The sequence below is a fragment of the Amblyomma maculatum genome, chromosome 1 (genome assembly GCF_055883805.1).
Source record: "Amblyomma maculatum isolate TAMU_Amacu chromosome 1, ASM5588380v1, whole genome shotgun sequence".
In the NCBI taxonomy this organism is placed as follows: domain Eukaryota; kingdom Metazoa; phylum Arthropoda; class Arachnida; order Ixodida; family Ixodidae; genus Amblyomma; species Amblyomma maculatum.
In genome coordinates, this window is record NC_139344.1 from 485,298,148 (window position 1) to 485,317,387 (window position 19,240).

Genomic DNA, 19,240 nt, shown 5'->3' on the forward strand with positions numbered 1-19,240 from the left:
CAAACGAATCGCAACACGTTAATACACACAACCCCTTACAGGCACTTTTAGGCATGATGTGCAAAACGGAGTCACTCCAAGTAGCGCGAATTAGGCTCAGAACTGCGATTCAAGTTCGCACATAGGCTAAAACGAATCGCGATAAGTTAATGCACACAGAGCCTTACAGGCACTTTTAGGCATGATGTGCAAAACGCGGTCATCCAGCTTGCGTGGGTTAGGCTCAGAACTGCGATTTAAGTTTGCACGTAGCGGCTGAAACGAATCGCAACAAGTTAATACACACAATGCCTTATAGGCACTTTTAAGCATGATGTGCAATACGGGGTAATCCAGCTTGCGCGGGTTAGGCTCAGAACTTCTATTCAAGTTTGCACATAGCTTAATACACACAACCCCTTACAGGCACTTTTAGGCATGATGTGCAAAACGGAGTCACTCCAAGTAGCGCGCATTAGGCGCAGAACTGCGATTCAAATTTGCACGTAGCGGCTCAAACGAATCGCAACAAGTTAATACACACAAAGTCTTACATGCCCTTTTAGGCATGATGTGCATAACGCGGTAATCCAGCTTGCGCGGGTTAGGCTCAGAACTGCGATTCAAGTTTGCACATAGCGGCTCAAACGAATCGCAACGCGTTAATACACACAACCCCTTACAGGCACTTTTAGGCATGATGTGCAAAACGGAGTCACTCCAAGTAGCGCGCGTTAGGCGCAGAACTGCGATTCAAGTTTGCACGTAGCGGCTCAAACGAATCGCAACAAGTTAATACACACAAAGCCTTAGAGGCACTTTTAGGCATGATGTGCAAAACGGGGTCATCCAGTTTGCGCGGGTTAGGCTCAGAAATGCGATTCAAGTTTGCACATAGCGGCTAAAACGAATCGCAACAAGTTAATACACACAAAGCCTTATAGGCACTTTTAGGCATGATGTGCAATACGGGGTCATCCAGCTTGCGCGGGTTAGGCTCAGATCTGCTATTCAAGTTTGCACATAGCGGCTCAAACGAATCGCAACAAGTTAATACACACAAAGCCTTAGAGGCACTTTTAGGCATGATGTGCATAACGGGGTCATCCAGTTTGCGCGGGTTAGGCTCAGAACTGCTATTCAAGTTTGCTCATAGCGGCTCAAACAAATCGCAACACGTTAATACACACAACCCCTTACAGGCACTTTTAGGCATTATGTGCAAAACGGAGTCACTCCAAGTAGCGCGCATTAGGCGCAGAACAGCGATTCAAGTTTGCACGTAGCGGCTCAAACGAATCGCAACAAGTTAATACACACAAAGTCTTACAGGCGCTTTTAGGCATGATGTGCAAAACGCGGTAATCCAGCTTGCGCGGGTTAGGCTCAGAAATGCGATTCAAGTTTGCACATAGCGGCTAAAACGAATCGCAACAAGTTAATACACACAAAGCCTTATAGGCACTTTTAGGCATGATGTGCAATACGGGGTCATCCAGCTTGCGCGGGTTAGGCTCAGAACTGCTATTCAAGTTTGCACATAGCGGCTCAAACGAATCGCAACGCGTTAATACACACAACCCCTTACAGGCACTTTTAGGCATGATGTGCAAAACGGAGTCACTCCAAGTAGCGCGCATTAGGCGCAGAACTGCGATTCAAGTTTGCACGTAGCGGCTCGAACGAATCGCAACAAGTTAATACACACAGTCTTACAGGCCCTTTTAGACATGATGTGCAAAACGCGGTAATCCAGCTTGCGCGGGTTAGGCTCAGAACTGCGATTCAAGTTTGCACGTAGCGGCTCAAACGAATCGCAACAAGTTAATACACACAAAGCCTTAGAAGCACTTTTAGGCATGATGTGCAAAACGGGGTCATCCAGTTTGCGCGGGTTAGGCTCAGAACTGCTATTCAAGTTTGCACATAGCTGATCAAACGCATCGCAAGCGTTAATACACACAACCCCTTACAGGCACTTTTAGGCATGATGTGCAAAACGGAGTCACTCCAAGTAGCGCGCATTAGGCGCAGAACTGCGATTCAAGTTTGCACGTAGCGGCTCGAACGAATCGCAACAAGTTAATACACACAGTCTTACAGGCCCTTTTAGACATGATGTGCAAAACGCGGTAATCCAGCTTGCGCGGGTTAGGCTCAGAACTGCGATTCAAGTTCGCACATTGGCTAAAACGAATCGCAATAAGTTAATACACACAAAGCCGTAGAGGCACTTTTAGGCGTGATGCGCAAAACGCGGTCATCCAGCTTGCGCGGGTTAGGCTCAGAACTGCTATTCAAGTTTGCACATAGCGGCTCAAACGAATCGCAACGCGTTAATACACACAACCCCTTACAGGCACTTTTAGGCATGATGTGCAAAACGGAGTCACTCCAAGTAGCGCGCATTAGGCGCAGAACTGCGATTCAAGTTTGCACGTAGCGGCTCAAACGAATCGCAACAAGTTAATACACACAAAGTCTTACAGGCGCTTTTAGGCATGATGTGCAAAACGCGGTAATCCAGCTTGCGCGGGTTAGGCTCAGAAATGCGATTCAAGTTTGCACATAGCGGCTTAAACGAATCGCAACAAGTTAATACACACAAAGCCTTATAGGCACTTTTAGGCATGATGTGCAATACGGGGTCATCCAGCTTGCGCGGGTTAGGCTCAGATCTGCTATTCAAGTTTGCACATAGCGGCTCAAACGAATCGCAACAAGTTAATACACACAAAGCCTTAGAGGCACTTTTAGGCATGATGTGCAAAACGGGGTCATCCAGTTTGCGCGGGTTAGGCTCAGAACTGCTATTCAAGTTTGCACATAACGGCTCAAACGAATCGCAACACGTTAATACACACAACCCCTTACAGGCACTTTTAGGCATGATGTGCAAAACGGAGTCACTCCAAGTAGCGCGAATTAGGCTCAGAACTGCGATTCAAGTTCGCACATAGGCTAAAACGAATCGCAATAAGTTAATGCACACAGAGCCTTACAGGCACTTTTAGGCATGATGTGCAAAACGCGGTCATCCAGCTTGCGTGGGTTAGGCTCAGAACTGCGATTTAAGTTTGCACGTAGCGGCTGAAACGAATCGCAACAAGTTAATACACACAATGCCTTATAGGCACTTTTAAGCATGATGTGCAATACGGGGTCATCCAGCTTGCGCGGGTTAGGCTCAGAACTTCTATTCAAGTTTGCACATAGCGGCTCAAACGAATCGCAACGCGTTAATACACACAACCCCTTACAGGCACTTTTAGGCATGATGTGCAAAACGGAGTCACTCCAAGTAGCGCATTAGGCGCAGAACTGCGATTCAAGTTTGCACGTAGCGGCTGAAACGAATCGCAACAAGTTAATACACACAATGCCTTATAGGCACTTTTAAGCATGATGTGCAATACGGGGTCATCCAGCTTGCGCGGGTTAGGCTCAGAACTGCTATTCAAGTTTGCACATAGCGGCTCAAACGAATCGCAACGCGTTAATACACACAACCCCTTACAGGCACTTTTAGGCATGATGTGCAAAACGGAGTCACTCCAAGTAGCGCGCATTAGGCGCAGAACTGCGATTCAAGTTTGCACGTAGCGGCTCAAACGAATCGCAACAAGTTAATACACACAAAGCCTTAGAGGCACTTTTAGGCATGATGTGCAAAACGGGGTCATCCAGTTTGCGCGGGTTAGGCTCAGAAATGCGATTCAAGTTTGCACATAGCGGCTAAAACGAATCGCAACAAGTTAATACACACAAAGCCTTATAGGCACTTTTAGGCATGATGTGCAATACGGGGTCATCCAGCTTGCGCGGGTTAGGCTCAGATCTGCTATTCAAGTTTGCACATAGCGGCTCAAACGAATCGCAACAAGTTAATACACACAAAGCCTTAGAGGCACTTTTAGGCATGATGTGCATAACGGGGTCATCCAGTTTGCGCGGGTTAGGCTCAGAACTGCTATTCAAGTTTGCTCATAGCGGCTCAAACAAATCGCAACACGTTAATACACACAACCCCTTACAGGCACTTTTAGGCATTATGTGCAAAACGGAGTCACTCCAAGTAGCGCGCATTAGGCGCAGAACAGCGATTCAAGTTTGCACGTAGCGGCTCAAACGAATCGCAACAAGTTAATACACACAAAGTCTTACAGGCGCTTTTAGGCATGATGTGCAAAACGCGGTAATCCAGCTTGCGCGGGTTAGGCTCAGAAATGCGATTCAAGTTTGCACATAGCGGCTAAAACGAATCGCAACAAGTTAATACACACAAAGCCTTATAGGCACTTTTAGGCATGATGTGCAATACGGGGTCATCCAGCTTGCGCGGGTTAGGCTCAGAACTGCTATTCAAGTTTGCACATAGCGGCTCAAACGAATCGCAACGCGTTAATACACACAACCCCTTACAGGCACTTTTAGGCATGATGTGCAAAACGGAGTCACTCCAAGTAGCGCGCATTAGGCGCAGAACTGCGATTCAAGTTTGCACGTAGCGGCTCAAACGAATCGCAACAAGTTAATACACACAAAGCCTTAGAAGCACTTTTAGGCATGATGTGCAAAACGGGGTCATCCAGTTTGCGCGGGTTAGGCTCAGAACTGCTATTCAAGTTTGCACATAGCTGATCAAACGCATCGCAAGCGTTAATACACACAACCCCTTACAGGCACTTTTAGGCATGATGTGCAAAACGGAGTCACTCCAAGTAGCGCGCATTAGGCGCAGAACTGCGATTCAAGTTTGCACGTAGCGGCTCGAACGAATCGCAACAAGTTAATACACACAGTCTTACAGGCCCTTTTAGACATGATGTGCAAAACGCGGTAATCCAGCTTGCGCGGGTTAGGCTCAGAACTGCGATTCAAGTTCGCACATTGGCTAAAACGAATCGCAATAAGTTAATACACACAAAGCCGTAGAGGCACTTTTAGGCGTGATGCGCAAAACGCGGTCATCCAGCTTGCGCGGGTTAGGCTCAGAACTGCTATTCAAGTTTGCACATAGCGGCTCAAACGAATCGCAACGCGTTAATACACACAACCCCTTACAGGCACTTTTAGGCATGATGTGCAAAACGGAGTCACTCCAAGTAGCGCGCATTAGGCGCAGAACTGCGATTCAAGTTTGCACGTAGCGGCTCAAACGAATCGCAACAAGTTAATACACACAAAGTCTTACAGGCGCTTTTAGGCATGATGTGCAAAACGCGGTAATCCAGCTTGCGCGGGTTAGGCTCAGAAATGCGATTCAAGTTTGCACATAGCGGCTAAAACGAATCGCAACAAGTTAATACACACAAAGCCTTATAGGCACTTTTAGGCATGATGTGCAATACGGGGTCATCCAGCTTGCGCGGGTTAGGCTCAGATCTGCTATTCAAGTTTGCACATAGCGGCTCAAACGAATCGCAACAAGTTAATACACACAAAGCCTTAGAGGCACTTTTAGGCATGATGTGCAAAACGGGGTCATCCAGTTTGCGCGGGTTAGGCTCAGAACTGCTATTCAAGTTTGCACATAACGGCTCAAACGAATCGCAACACGTTAATACACACAACCCCTTACAGGCACTTTTAGGCATGATGTGCAAAACGGAGTCACTCCAAGTAGCGCGAATTAGGCTCAGAACTGCGATTCAAGTTCGCACATAGGCTAAAACGAATCGCAATAAGTTAATGCACACAGAGCCTTACAGGCACTTTTAGGCATGATGTGCAAAACGCGGTCATCCATCTTGCGTGGGTTAGGCTCAGAACTGCGATTTAAGTTTGCACGTAGCGGCTGAAACGAATCGCAACAAGTTAATACACACAATGCCTTATAGGCACTTTTAAGCATGATGTGCAATACGGGGTCATCCAGCTTGCGCGGGTTAGGCTCAGAACTTCTATTCAAGTTTGCACATAGCGGCTCAAACGAATCGCAACGCGTTAATACACACAACCCCTTACAGGCACTTTTAGGCATGATGTGCAAAACGGAGTCACTCCAAGTAGCGCATTAGGCGCAGAACTGCGATTCAAGTTTGCACGTAGCGGCTGAAACGAATCGCAACAAGTTAATACACACAATGCCTTATAGGTACTTTTAAGCATGATGTGCAATACGGGGTCATCCAGCTTGCGCGGGTTAGGCTCAGAACTGCTATTCAAGTTTGCACATAGCGGCTCAAACGAATCGCAACGCGTTAATACACACAACCCCTTACAGGCACTTTTAGGCATGATGTGCAAAACGGAGTCACTCCAAGTAGCGCGCATTAGGCGCAGAACTGCGATTCAAGTTTGCACGTAGCGGCTCAAACGAATCGCAACAAGTTAATACACACAAAGCCTTAGAGGCACTTTTAGGCATGATGTGCAAAACGGGGTCATCCAGTTTGCGCGGGTTAGGCTCAGAACTGCTATTCAAGTTTGCACATAGCGGCTCAAACGCATCGCAACGCGTTAATACACACAACCCCTTACAGGCACTTTTAGGCATGATGTGCAAAACGGAGTCACTCCAAGTAGCGCGCATTAGGCGCAGAACTGCGATTCAAGTTTGCACGTAGCGGCTCAAACGAATCGCAACAAGTTAATACACACAAAGTCTTACAGGCCCTTTTAGGCATGATGTGCAAAACGCGGTAATCCAGCTTGCGCGGGTTAGGCTCAGAACTCCGATTCAAGTTTGCACATAGCGGCTAAAACGAATCGCAACAAGTTAATACACACAAAGCCTTATAGGCACTTTTAGGCATGATGTGCAAACCGGGGTTATCCAGTTTACGCGGGTTAGGCTCAGAACTGCTATTCAAGTTTGCACATAGCGGCTCAAACGAATCGCAACACGTTAATACACGCAACCCCTTACAGGCACTTTTAGGCATGATGTGCAAAACGGAGTCACTCCAAGTAGCGCGAATTAGGCTCAGAACTGCGATTCAAGTTCGCACATTGGCTAAAACGAATCGCAATAAGTTAATACACACAAAGCCGTAGAGGCACTTTTAGGCATGATGCGCAAAACGCGGTCATCCAGCTTGCGCGGGTTAGGCTCAGAACTGCTATTCAAGTTTGCACATAGCGGCTCAAACGAATCGCAACGCGTTAATACACACAACCCCTTACAGGCACTTTTAGTCATGATGTGCAAAACGGAGTCACTCCAAGTAGCGCGCATTAGGCGCAGAACTGCGATCCAAATTTGCACGTAGCGGCTCAAACGAATCGCAACAAGTTAATACACAAAAAGTCTACAGGCCCTTTTAGGCATGATGTGCATAACGCGGTAATCCAGCTTGAGCGGGTTAGGCTCAGAACTGCGATTCAAGTTTGCACATAGCGGCTGAAACGAATCGCAACAAGTTAATACACACAAAGCCTTGAGGCACTTTTAGGCATGATGTGCAAAACGGGGTCATCCAGTTTGCGCGGGTTAGGCTCAGAACGCTATTCAAGTTTGCACATAACGGCTCAAACGAATCGCAACACGTTAATACACACAACCCCTTACAGGCACTTTTAGGCATGATGTGCAAAACGGAGTCACTCCAAGTAGCGCGCATTAGGCGCAGAACTGCGATTCAAGTTTGCACGTAGCGGCTCAAACGAATCGCAACAAGTTAATACACACAAAGCCTTAGAGGCACTTTTAGGCATGATGTGCAAAACGGAGTCACTCCAAGTAGCGCGCATTAGGCGCAGAACTGCGATTCAAGTTTGCACGTAGCGGCTCAAACGAATCGCAACAAGTTAATACACACAAAGCCTTAGAGGCACTTTTAGGCATGATGTGCATAACGGGGTCATCCAGTTTGCGCGGGTTAGGCTCAGAACTGCTATTCAAGTTTGCACATAGCGGCTCAAACGAATCGCAACACGTTAATACACACAACCCCTTACAGGCACTTTTAGGCATGATGTGCAAAACGGAGTCACTCCAAGTAGCGCGCATTAGGCGCAGAACAGCGATTCAAGTTTGCACGTAGCGGCTCAAACGAATCGCAACAAGTTAATACACACAAAGTCTTACAGCCGCTTTTAGGCATGATGTGCAAAACGCGGTAATCCAGCTTGCGCGGGTTTTTCTCAGAAATGCGATTCAAGTTTGCACATAGCGGCTAAAACGAATCGCAACAAGTTAATACACACAAAGCCTTAGAGGCACTTTTAGGCGTGATGTGCAAAACGGGGTCATCCAGTTTGCGCGGGTTAGGCTCAGAACGCTATTCAAGTTTGCACATAACGGCTCAAACGAATCGCAACACGTTAATACACACAACCCCTTACAGGCACTTTTAGGCATGATGTGCAAAACGGAGTCACTCCAAGTAGCGCGAATTAGGCTCAGAACTGCGATTCAAGTTCGCACATAGGCTAAAACGAATCGCGATAAGTTAATGCACACAGAGCCTTACAGGCACATTTAGGCATGATGTGCAAAACGCGGTCATCCAGCTTGCGTGGGTTAGGCTCAGAACTGCGATTTAAGTTTGCACGTAGCGGCTGAAACGAATCGCAACAAGTTAATACACACAATGCCTTATAGGCACTTTTAAGCATGATGTGCAATACGGGGTAATCCAGCTTGCGCGGGTTAGGCTCAGAACTTCTATTCAAGTTTGCACATAGCTTAATACACACAACCCCTTACAGGCACTTTTAGGCATGATGTGCAAAACGGAGTCACTCCAAGTAGCGCGCATTAGGCGCAGAACTGCGATTCAAATTTGCACGTAGCGGCTCAAACGAATCGCAACAAGTTAATACACACAAAGTCTTACATGCCCTTTTAGGCATGATGTGCATAACGCGGTAATCCAGCTTGCGCGGGTTAGGCTCAGAACTGCGATTCAAGTTTGCACATAGCGGCTCAAACGAATCGCAACGCGTTAATACACACAACCCCTTACAGGCACTTTTAGGCATGATGTGCAAAACGGAGTCACTCCAAGTAGCGCGCGTTAGGCGCAGAACTGCGATTCAAGTTTGCACGTAGCGGCTCAAACGAATCGCAACAAGTTAATACACACAAAGCCTTAGAGGCACTTTTAGGCATGATGTGCAAAACGGGGTCATCCAGTTTGCGCGGGTTAGGCTCAGAACTGCTATTCAAGTTTGCAAATAGCGGCTCAAACGCATCGCAACGCGTTAATACACACAACCCCTTACAGGCACTTTTAGGCATGATGTGCAAAACGGAGTCACTCCAAGTAGCGCGCATTAGGCGCAGAACTGCGATTCAAGTTTGCACGTAGCGGCTCAAACGAATCGCAACAAGTTAATACACACAAAGTCTTACAGGCCCTTTTAGGCATGATGTGCAAAACGCGGTAATCCAGCTTGCGCGGGTTAGGCTCAGACTGCGATTCAAGTTTGCACATAGCGGCTAAAACGAATCGCAACAAGTTAATACACACAAAGCCTTATAGGCACTTTTAGGCATGATGTGCAAAACGGGGTCATCCAGTTTGCGCGGGTTAGGCTCAGAACGCTATTCAAGTTTGCACATAACGGCTCAAACGAATCGCAACACGTTAATACACACAACCCCTTACAGGCACTTTTAGGCATGATGTGCAAAACGGAGTCACTCCAAGTAGCGCGCATTAGGCGCAGAACTGCGATTCAAGTTTGCACGTAGCGGCTCAAACGAATCGCAACAAGTTAATACACACAAAGCCTTAGAGGCACTTTTAGGCATGATGTGCAAAACGGAGTCACTCCAAGTAGCGCGCATTAGGCGCAGAACTGCGATTCAAGTTTGCACGTAGCGGCTCAAACGAATCGCAACAAGTTAATACACACAAAGCCTTAGAGGCACTTTTAGGCATGATGTGCATAACGGGGTCATCCAGTTTGCGCGGGTTAGGCTCAGAACTGCTATTCAAGTTTGCACATAGCGGCTCAAACGAATCGCAACACGTTAATACACACAACCCCTTACAGGCACTTTTAGGCATGATGTGCAAAACGGAGTCACTCCAAGTAGCGCGCATTAGGCGCAGAACAGCGATTCAAGTTTGCACGTAGCGGCTCAAACGAATCGCAACAAGTTAATACACACAAAGTCTTACAGCCGCTTTTAGGCATGATGTGCAAAACGCGGTAATCCAGCTTGCGCGGGTTTTTCTCAGAAATGCGATTCAAGTTTGCACATAGCGGCTAAAACGAATCGCAACAAGTTAATACACACAAAGCCTTAGAAGCACTTTTAGGCATGATGTGCAAAACGGGGTCATCCAGTTTGCGCGGGTTAGGCTCAGAACGCTATTCAAGTTTGCACATAACGGCTCAAACGAATCGCAACACGTTAATACACACAACCCCTTACAGGCACTTTTAGGCATGATGTGCAAAACGGAGTCACTCCAAGTAGCGCGAATTAGTCTCAGAACTGCGATTCAAGTTCGCACATAGGCTAAAACGAATCGCGATAAGTTAATGCACACAGAGCCTTACAGGCACTTTTAGGCATGATGTGCAAAACGCGGTCATCCAGCTTGCGTGGGTTAGGCTCAGAACTGCGATTTAAGTTTGCACGTAGCGGCTGAAACGAATCGCAACAAGTTAATACACACAATGCCTTATAGGCACTTTTAAGCATGATGTGCAATACGGGGTAATCCAGCTTGCGCGGGTTAGGCTCAGAACTTCTATTCAAGTTTGCACATAGCTTAATACACACAACCCCTTACAGGCACTTTTAGGCATGATGTGCAAAACGGAGTCACTCCAAGTAGCGCGCATTAGGCGCAGAACTGCGATTCAAATTTGCACGTAGCGGCTCAAACGAATCGCAACAAGTTAATACACACAAAGTCTTACATGCCCTTTTAGGCATGATGTGCATAACGCGGTAATCCAGCTTGCGCGGGTTAGGCTCAGAACTGCGATTCAAGTTTGCACATAGCGGCTCAAACGAATCGCAACGCGTTAATACACACAACCCCTTACAGGCACTTTTAGGCATGATGTGCAAAACGGAGTCACTCCAAGTAGCGCGCGTTAGGCGCAGAACTGCGATTCAAGTTTGCACGTAGCGGCTCAAACGAATCGCAACAAGTTAATACACACAAAGCCTTAGAGGCACTTTTAGGCATGATGTGCAAAACGGGGTCATCCAGTTTGCGCGGGTTAGGCTCAGAACTGCTATTCAAGTTTGCACATAGCGGCTCAAACGCATCGCAACGCGTTAATACACACAACCCCTAACAGGCACTTTTAGGCATGATGTGCAAAACGGAGTCACTCCAAGTAGCGCGCATTAGGCGCAGAACTGCGATTCAAGTTTGCACGTAGCGGCTCAAACGAATCGCAACAAGTTAATACACACAAAGTCTTACAGGCCCTTTTAGGCATGATGTGCAAAACGCGGTAATCCAGCTTGCGCGGGTTATGCTCAGACTGCGATTCAAGTTTGCACATAGCGGCTAAAACGAATCGCAACAAGTTAATACACACAAAGCCTTATAGGCACTTTTAGGCATGATGTGCAAACCGGGGTCATCCAGTTTACGCGGGTTAGGCTCAGAACTGCTATTCAAGTTTGCACATAGCGGCTCAAACGAATCGCAACACGTTAATACACGCAACCCCTTACAGGCACTTTTAGGCATGATGTGCAAAACGGAGTCACTCCAAGTAGCGCGAATTAGGCTCAGAACTGCGATTCAAGTTCGCACATTGGCTAAAACGAATCGCAATAAGTTAATACACACAAAGCCGTAGAGGCACTTTTAGGCATGATGCGCAAAACGCGGTCATCCAGCTTGCGCGGGTTAGGCTCAGAACTGCTATTCAAGTTTGCACATAGCGGCTCAAACGAATCGCAACGCGTTATTACACACAACCCCTTACAGGCACTTTTAGGCATGATGTGCAAAACGGAGTCATTCCAAGTAGCGCGCATTAGGCGCAGAACTGCGATTCAAGTTTGCACGTAGCGGCTCAAACGAATCGCAACAAGTTAATACACACAAAGCCGTACAGGCACTTTTAGGCATGATGTGCAATACGCGGTCATCCAGCTTGCATGGGTTAGGCTCAGAACTGCTATTCAAGTTTGCACATAGCGGCTCAAACGAATCGCAACAAGTTAATACACACAAAGCCTTAGAGGCACTTTTAGGCATGATGTGCATAAAGGGGTCATCCAGTTTGCGCGGGTTAGGCTCAGAACTGCTATTCAAGTTTGCACATAGCGGCTCAAACGAATCGCAACACGTTAATACACACAACCCCTTACAGGCACTTTTAGGCATGATGTGCAAAACGGAGTCATTCCAAGTAGCGCGCATTAGGCGCAGAACAGCGATTCAAGTTTGCACGTAGCGGCTCAAACGAATCGCAACAAGTTAATACACACAAAGTCTTACAGGCGCTTTTAGGCATGATGTGCAAAACGCGGTAATCCAGCTTGCGCGGGTTAGGCTCAGAAATGCGATTCAAGTTTGCACATAGCGGCTAAAACGAATCACAACAAGTTAATACACACAAAGCCTTATAGGCACTTTTAGGCATGATGTGCAATACGGGGTCATCCAGCTTGCGCGGGTTAGGCTCAGCACTGCTATTCAAGTTTGCACATACGGCTCAAACGAATCGCAACAAGTTAATACACACAAAGCCTTAGAGGCACTTTTAGGCACGATGTGCAAAACGGGGTCATCCAGTTTGCGCGGGTTAGGCTCAGAACTGCTATTCAAGTTTGCACATAACGGCTCAAACGAATCGCAACACGTTAATACACACAACCCCTTACAGGCACTTTTAGGCATGATGTGCAAAACGGAGTCACTCCAAGTAGCGCGAATTAGGCTCAGAACTGCGATTCAAGTTCGCACATAGGCTAAAACGAATCGCAATAAGTTAATGCACACAGAGCCTTACAGGCACTTTTAGGCATGATGTGCAAAACGCGGTCATCCAGCTTGCGTGGGTTAGGCTCAGAACTGCGATTTAAGTTTGCACGTAGCGGCTGAAACGAATCGCAACAAGTTAATACACACAATGCCTTTAGGCACTTTTAAGCATGATGTGCAATACGGGGTCATCCATCTTGCGCGGGTTAGGCTCAGAACTTCTATTCAAGTTTGCACATAGCGGCTCAAACGAATCGCAACGCGTTAATACACACAACCCCTTACAGGCACTTTTAGGCATGATGTGCAAAACGGAGTCACTCCAAGTAGCGCGCATTAGGCGCAGAACTGCGATTCAAGTTTGTACGTAGCGGCTGAAACGAATCGCAACAAGTTAATACACACAATGCCTTATAGGCACTTTTAAGCATGATGTGCAATACGGGGTCATCCAGCTTGCGCGGGTTAGGCTCAGAACTGCTATTCAAGTTTGCACATAGCGGCTCAAACGAATCGCAACACGTTAATACACGCAACCCCTTACAGGCACTTTTAGGCATGATGTGCAAAACGGAGTCACTCCAAGTAGCGCGAATTAGGCTCAGAACTGCGATTCAAGTTCGCACATTGGCTAAAACGAATCGCAATAAGTTAGTACACACAAAGCCGTAGAGGCACTTTTAGGCATGATGCGCAAAACGCGGTCATCCAGCTTGCGCGGGTTAGGCTCAGAACTGCTATTCAAGTTTGCACATAGCGGCTCAAACGAATCGCAACGCGTTAATACACACAACCCCTTACAGGCACTTTTAGGCATGATGTGCAAAACGGAGTCACTCCAAGTAGCGCGCATTAGGCGCAGAACTGCGATTCAAGTTTGCACGTAGCGGCTCAAACGAATCGCAACAAGTTAATACACACAAAGCCGTACAGGCGCTTTTAGGCATGATGTGCAATACGCGGTAATCCAGCTTGCATGGGTTAGGCTCAGAACTGCTATTCAAGTTTGCACATAGCGGCTCAAACGAATCGCAACAAGTTAATACACACAAAGCCTTAGAGGCACTTTTAGGCATGATGTGCATAACGGGGTCATCCAGTTTGCGCGGGTTAGGCTCAGAACTGCTATTCAAGTTTGCTCATAGCGGCTCAAACAAATCGCAACACGTTAATACACACAACCCCTTACAGGCACTTTTAGGCATTATGTGCAAAACGGAGTCACTCCAAGTAGCGCGCATTAGGCGCAGAACAGCGATTCAAGTTTGCACGTAGCGGCTCAAACGAATCGCAACAAGTTAATACACACAAAGTCTTACAGGCGCTTTTAGGCATGATGTGCAAAACGCGGTAATCCAGCTTGCGCGGGTTAGGCTCAGAAATGCGATTCAAGTTTGCACATAGCGGCTAAAACGAATCGCAACAAGTTAATACACACAAAGCCTTATAGGCACTTTTAGGCATGATGTGCAATACGGGGTCATCCAGCTTGCGCGGGTTAGGCTCAGAACTGCTATTCAAGTTTGCACATAGCGGCTCAAACGAATCGCAACGCGTTAATACACACAACCCCTTACAGGCACTTTTAGGCATGATGTGCAAAACGGAGTCACTCCAAGTAGCGCGCATTAGGCGCAGAACTGCGATTCAAGTTTGCACGTAGCGGCTCAAACGAATCGCAACAAGTTAATACACACAAAGCCTTAGAGGCACTTTTAGGCATGATGTGCAAAACGGGGTCATCCAGTTTGCGCGGGTTAGGCTCAGAACTGCTATTCAAGTTTGCACATAGCTGATCAAACGCATCGCAAGCGTTAATACACACAACCCCTTACAGGCACTTTTAGGCATGATGTGCAAAACGGAGTCACTCCAAGTAGCGCGCATTAGGCGCAGAACTGCGATTCAAGTTTGCACGTAGCGGCTCGAACGAATCGCAACAAGTTAATACACACAAAGCCTTAGAGGCACTTTTAGGCATGATGTGCAAAACGGGGTCATCCAGTTTGCGCGGGTTAGGCTCAGAACTGCTATTCAAGTTTGCACATAGCTGATCAAACGCATCGCAAGCGTTAATACACACAACCCCTTACAGGCACTTTTAGGCATGATGTGCAAAACGGAGTCACTCCAAGTAGCGCGCATTAGGCGCAGAACTGCGATTCAAGTTTGCACGTAGCGGCTCGAACGAATCGCAACAAGTTAATACACACAGTCTTACAGGCCCTTTTAGGCATGATGTGCAAAACGCGGTAATCCAGCTTGCGCGGGTTAGGCTCAGAACTGCGATTCAAGTTCGCACATTGGCTAAAACGAATCGCAATAAGTTAATACACACAAAGCCGTAGAGGCACTTTTAGGCGTGATGCGCAAAACGCGGTCATCCAGCTTGCGCGGGTTAGGCTCAGAACTGCTATTCAAGTTTGCACATAGCGGCTCAAACGAATCGCAACGCGTTAATACACACAACCCCTTACAGGCACTTTTAGGCATGATGTGCAAAACGGAGTCACTCCAAGTAGCGCGCATTAGGCGCAGAACTGCGATTCAAGTTTGCACGTAGCGGCTCAAACGAATCGCAACAAGTTAATACACACAAAGTCTTACAGGCGCTTTTAGGCATGATGTGCAAAACGCGGTAATCCAGCTTGCGCGGGTTAGGCTCAGAAATGCGATTCAAGTTTGCACATAGCGGCTAAAACGAATCGCAACAAGTTAATACACACAAAGCCTTATAGGCACTTTTAGGCATGATGTGCAATACGGGGTCATCCAGCTTGCGCGGGTTAGGCTCAGATCTGCTATTCAAGTTTGCACATAGCGGCTCAAACGAATCGCAACAAGTTAATACACACAAAGCCTTAGAGGCACTTTTAGGCATGATGTGCAAAACGGGGTCATCCAGTTTGCGCGGGTTAGGCTCAGAACTGCTATTCAAGTTTGCACATAACGGCTCAAACGAATCGCAACACGTTAATACACACAACCCCTTACAGGCACTTTTAGGCATGATGTGCAAAACGGAGTCACTCCAAGTAGCGCGAATTAGGCTCAGAACTGCGATTCAAGTTCGCACATAGGCTAAAACGAATCGCAATAAGTTAATGCACACAGAGCCTTACAGGCACTTTTAGGCATGATGTGCAAAACGCGGTCATCCAGCTTGCGTGGGTTAGGCTCAGAACTGCGATTTAAGTTTGCACGTAGCGGCTGAAACGAATCGCAACAAGTTAATACACACAATGCCTTATAGGCACTTTTAAGCATGATGTGCAATACGGGGTCATCCAGCTTGCGCGGGTTAGGCTCAGAACTTCTATTCAAGTTTGCACATAGCGGCTCAAACGAATCGCAACGCGTTAATACACACAACCCCTTACAGGCACTTTTAGGCATGATGTGCAAAACGGAGTCACTCCAAGTAGCGCATTAGGCGCAGAACTGCGATTCAAGTTTGCACGTAGCGGCTGAAACGAATCGCAACAAGTTAATACACACAATGCCTTATAGGCACTTTTAAGCATGATGTGCAATACGGGGTCATCCAGCTTGCGCGGGTTAGGCTCAGAACTGCTATTCAAGTTTGCACATAGCGGCTCAAACGAATCGCAACGCGTTAATACACACAACCCCTTACAGGCACTTTTAGGCATGATGTGCAAAACGGAGTCACTCCAAGTAGCGCGCATTAGGCGCAGAACTGCGATTCAAGTTTGCACGTAGCGGCTCAAACGAATCGCAACAAGTTAATACACACAAAGCCTTAGAGGCACTTTTAGGCATGATGTGCAAAGCGGGGTCATCCAGTTTGCGCGGGTTAGGCTCAGAACTGCTATTCAAGTTTGCACATAGCGGCTCAAACGCATCGCAACGCGTTAATACACACAACCCCTTACAGGCACTTTTAGGCATGATGTGCAAAACGGAGTCACTCCAAGTAGCGCGCATTAGGCGCAGAACTGCGATTCAAGTTTGCACGTAGCGGCTCAAACGAATCGCAACAAGTTAATACACACAAAGTCTTACAGGCCCTTTTAGGCATGATGTGCAAAACGCGGTAATCCAGCTTGCGCGGGTTAGGCTCAGAACTCCGATTCAAGTTTGCACATAGCGGCTAAAACGAATCGCAACAAGTTAATACACACAAAGCCTTATAGGCACTTTTAGGCATGATGTGCAAACCGGGGTTATCCAGTTTACGCGGGTTAGGCTCAGAACTGCTATTCAAGTTTGCACATAGCGGCTCAAACGAATCGCAACACGTTAATACACGCAACCCCTTACAGGCACTTTTAGGCATGATGTGCAAAACGGAGTCACTCCAAGTAGCGCGAATTAGGCTCAGAACTGCGATTCAAGTTCGCACATTGGCTAAAACGAATCGCAATAAGTTAATACACACAAAGCCGTAGAGGCACTTTTAGGCATGATGCGCAAAACGCGGTCATCCAGCTTGCGCGGGTTAGGCTCAGAACTGCTATTCAAGTTTGCACATAGCGGCTCAAACGAATCGCAACGCGTTAATACACACAACCCCTTACAGGCACTTTTAGGCATGATGTGCAAAACGGAGTCACTCCAAGTAGCGCGCATTAGGCGCAGAACTGCTATCCAAATTTGCACGTAGCGGCTCAAACGAATCGCAACAAGTTAATACACAAAAAGTCTACAGGCCCTTTTAGGCATGATGTGCATAACGCGGTAATCCAGCTTGAGCGGGTTAGGCTCAGAACTGCGATTCAAGTTTGCACATAGCGGCTGAAACGAATCGCAACAAGTTAATACACACAAAGCCTTGAGGCACTTTTAGGCATGATGTGCAAAACGGGGTCATCCAGTTTGCGCGGGTTAGGCTCAGAACTGGTATTCAAGTTTGCACATAGCGGCTCAAACTAATCGCAACACGTTAATACACACAACCCCTTACAGGCACTTTTAGGCATGATGTGCAAAACGGAGTCACTCCAAGTAGCGCGAATTAGACTCAGAACTGCGATTCAAGTTTGCACATAGGCTAAAACGAATCGCAATAAGTTAATACACACAAAGCCTTACAGGCACTTTTAGGCATGATGTGCAAAACGCGGTCATCCAGCTTGCGTGGGTTAGGCTCAGAACTGCGATTTAAGTTTGCACGTAGCGGCTGAAACGAATCGCAACAAGTTAATACACACAATGCCTTATAGGCACTTTTAAGCATGATGTGCAATACGGGGTCATCCAGCTTGCGCGGGTTAGGCTCAGAACTTCTATTCAAGTTTGCACATAGCGGCTCAAACGAATCGCAACGCGTTAATACACACAACCCCTTACAGGCACTTTTAGGCATGATGTGCAAAACGGAGTCACTCCAAGTAGCGCATTAGGCGCAGAACTGCGATTCAAGTTTGCACGTAGCGGCTGAAACGAATCGCAACAAGTTAATACACACAATGCCTTATAGGCACTTTTAAGCATGATGTGCAATACGGGGTCATCCAGCTTGCGCGGGTTAGGCTCAGAACTGCTATTCAAGTTTGCACATAGCGGCTCAAACGAATCGCAAAGCGTTAATACACACAACCCCTTACAGGCACTTTTAGGCATGATGTGCAAAACGGAGTCACTCCAAATAGCGCGCATTAGGCGCAGAACTGCGATTCAAGTTTGCACGTAGCGGCTCAAACGAATCGCAACAAGTTAATACACACAAAGCCTTAGAGGCACTTTTAGGCATGATGTGCAAAACGGGGTCATCCAGTTTGCGCGGGTTAGGCTCAGAACTGCTATTCAAGTTTGCACATAGCGGCTCAAACGCATCGCAACGCGTTAATACACACCCCTTACAGGCACTTTTAGGCATGATGTGCAAAACGGAGTCACTCCAAGTAGCGCGCATTAGGCGCAGAACTGCGATTCAAGTTTGCACGTAGCGGCTCAAACGAATCGCAACAAGTTAATACACACAAAGTCTTACAGGCCCTTTTAGGCATGATGTGCAAAACGCGGTAATCCAGCTGGCGCGGGTTAGGCTCAGAACTCCGATTCAAGTTTGCACATAGCGGCTAAAACGAATCGCAACAAGTTAATACACACAAAGCCTTATAGGCACTTTTAGGCATGATGTGCAAACCGGGGTTATCCAGTTTACGCGGGTTAGGCTCAGAACTGCTATTCAAGTTTGCACATAGCGGCTCAAACGAATCGCAACACGTTAATACACGCAACCCCTTACAGGCACTTTTAGGCATGATGTGCAAAACGGAGTCACTCCAAGTAGCGCGAATTAGGCTCAGAACTGCGATTCAAGTTCGCACATTGGCTAAAACGAATCGCAATAAGTTAATACACACAAAGCCGTAGAGGCACTTTTAGGCATGATGCGCAAAACGCGGTCATCCAGCTTGCGCGGGTTAGGC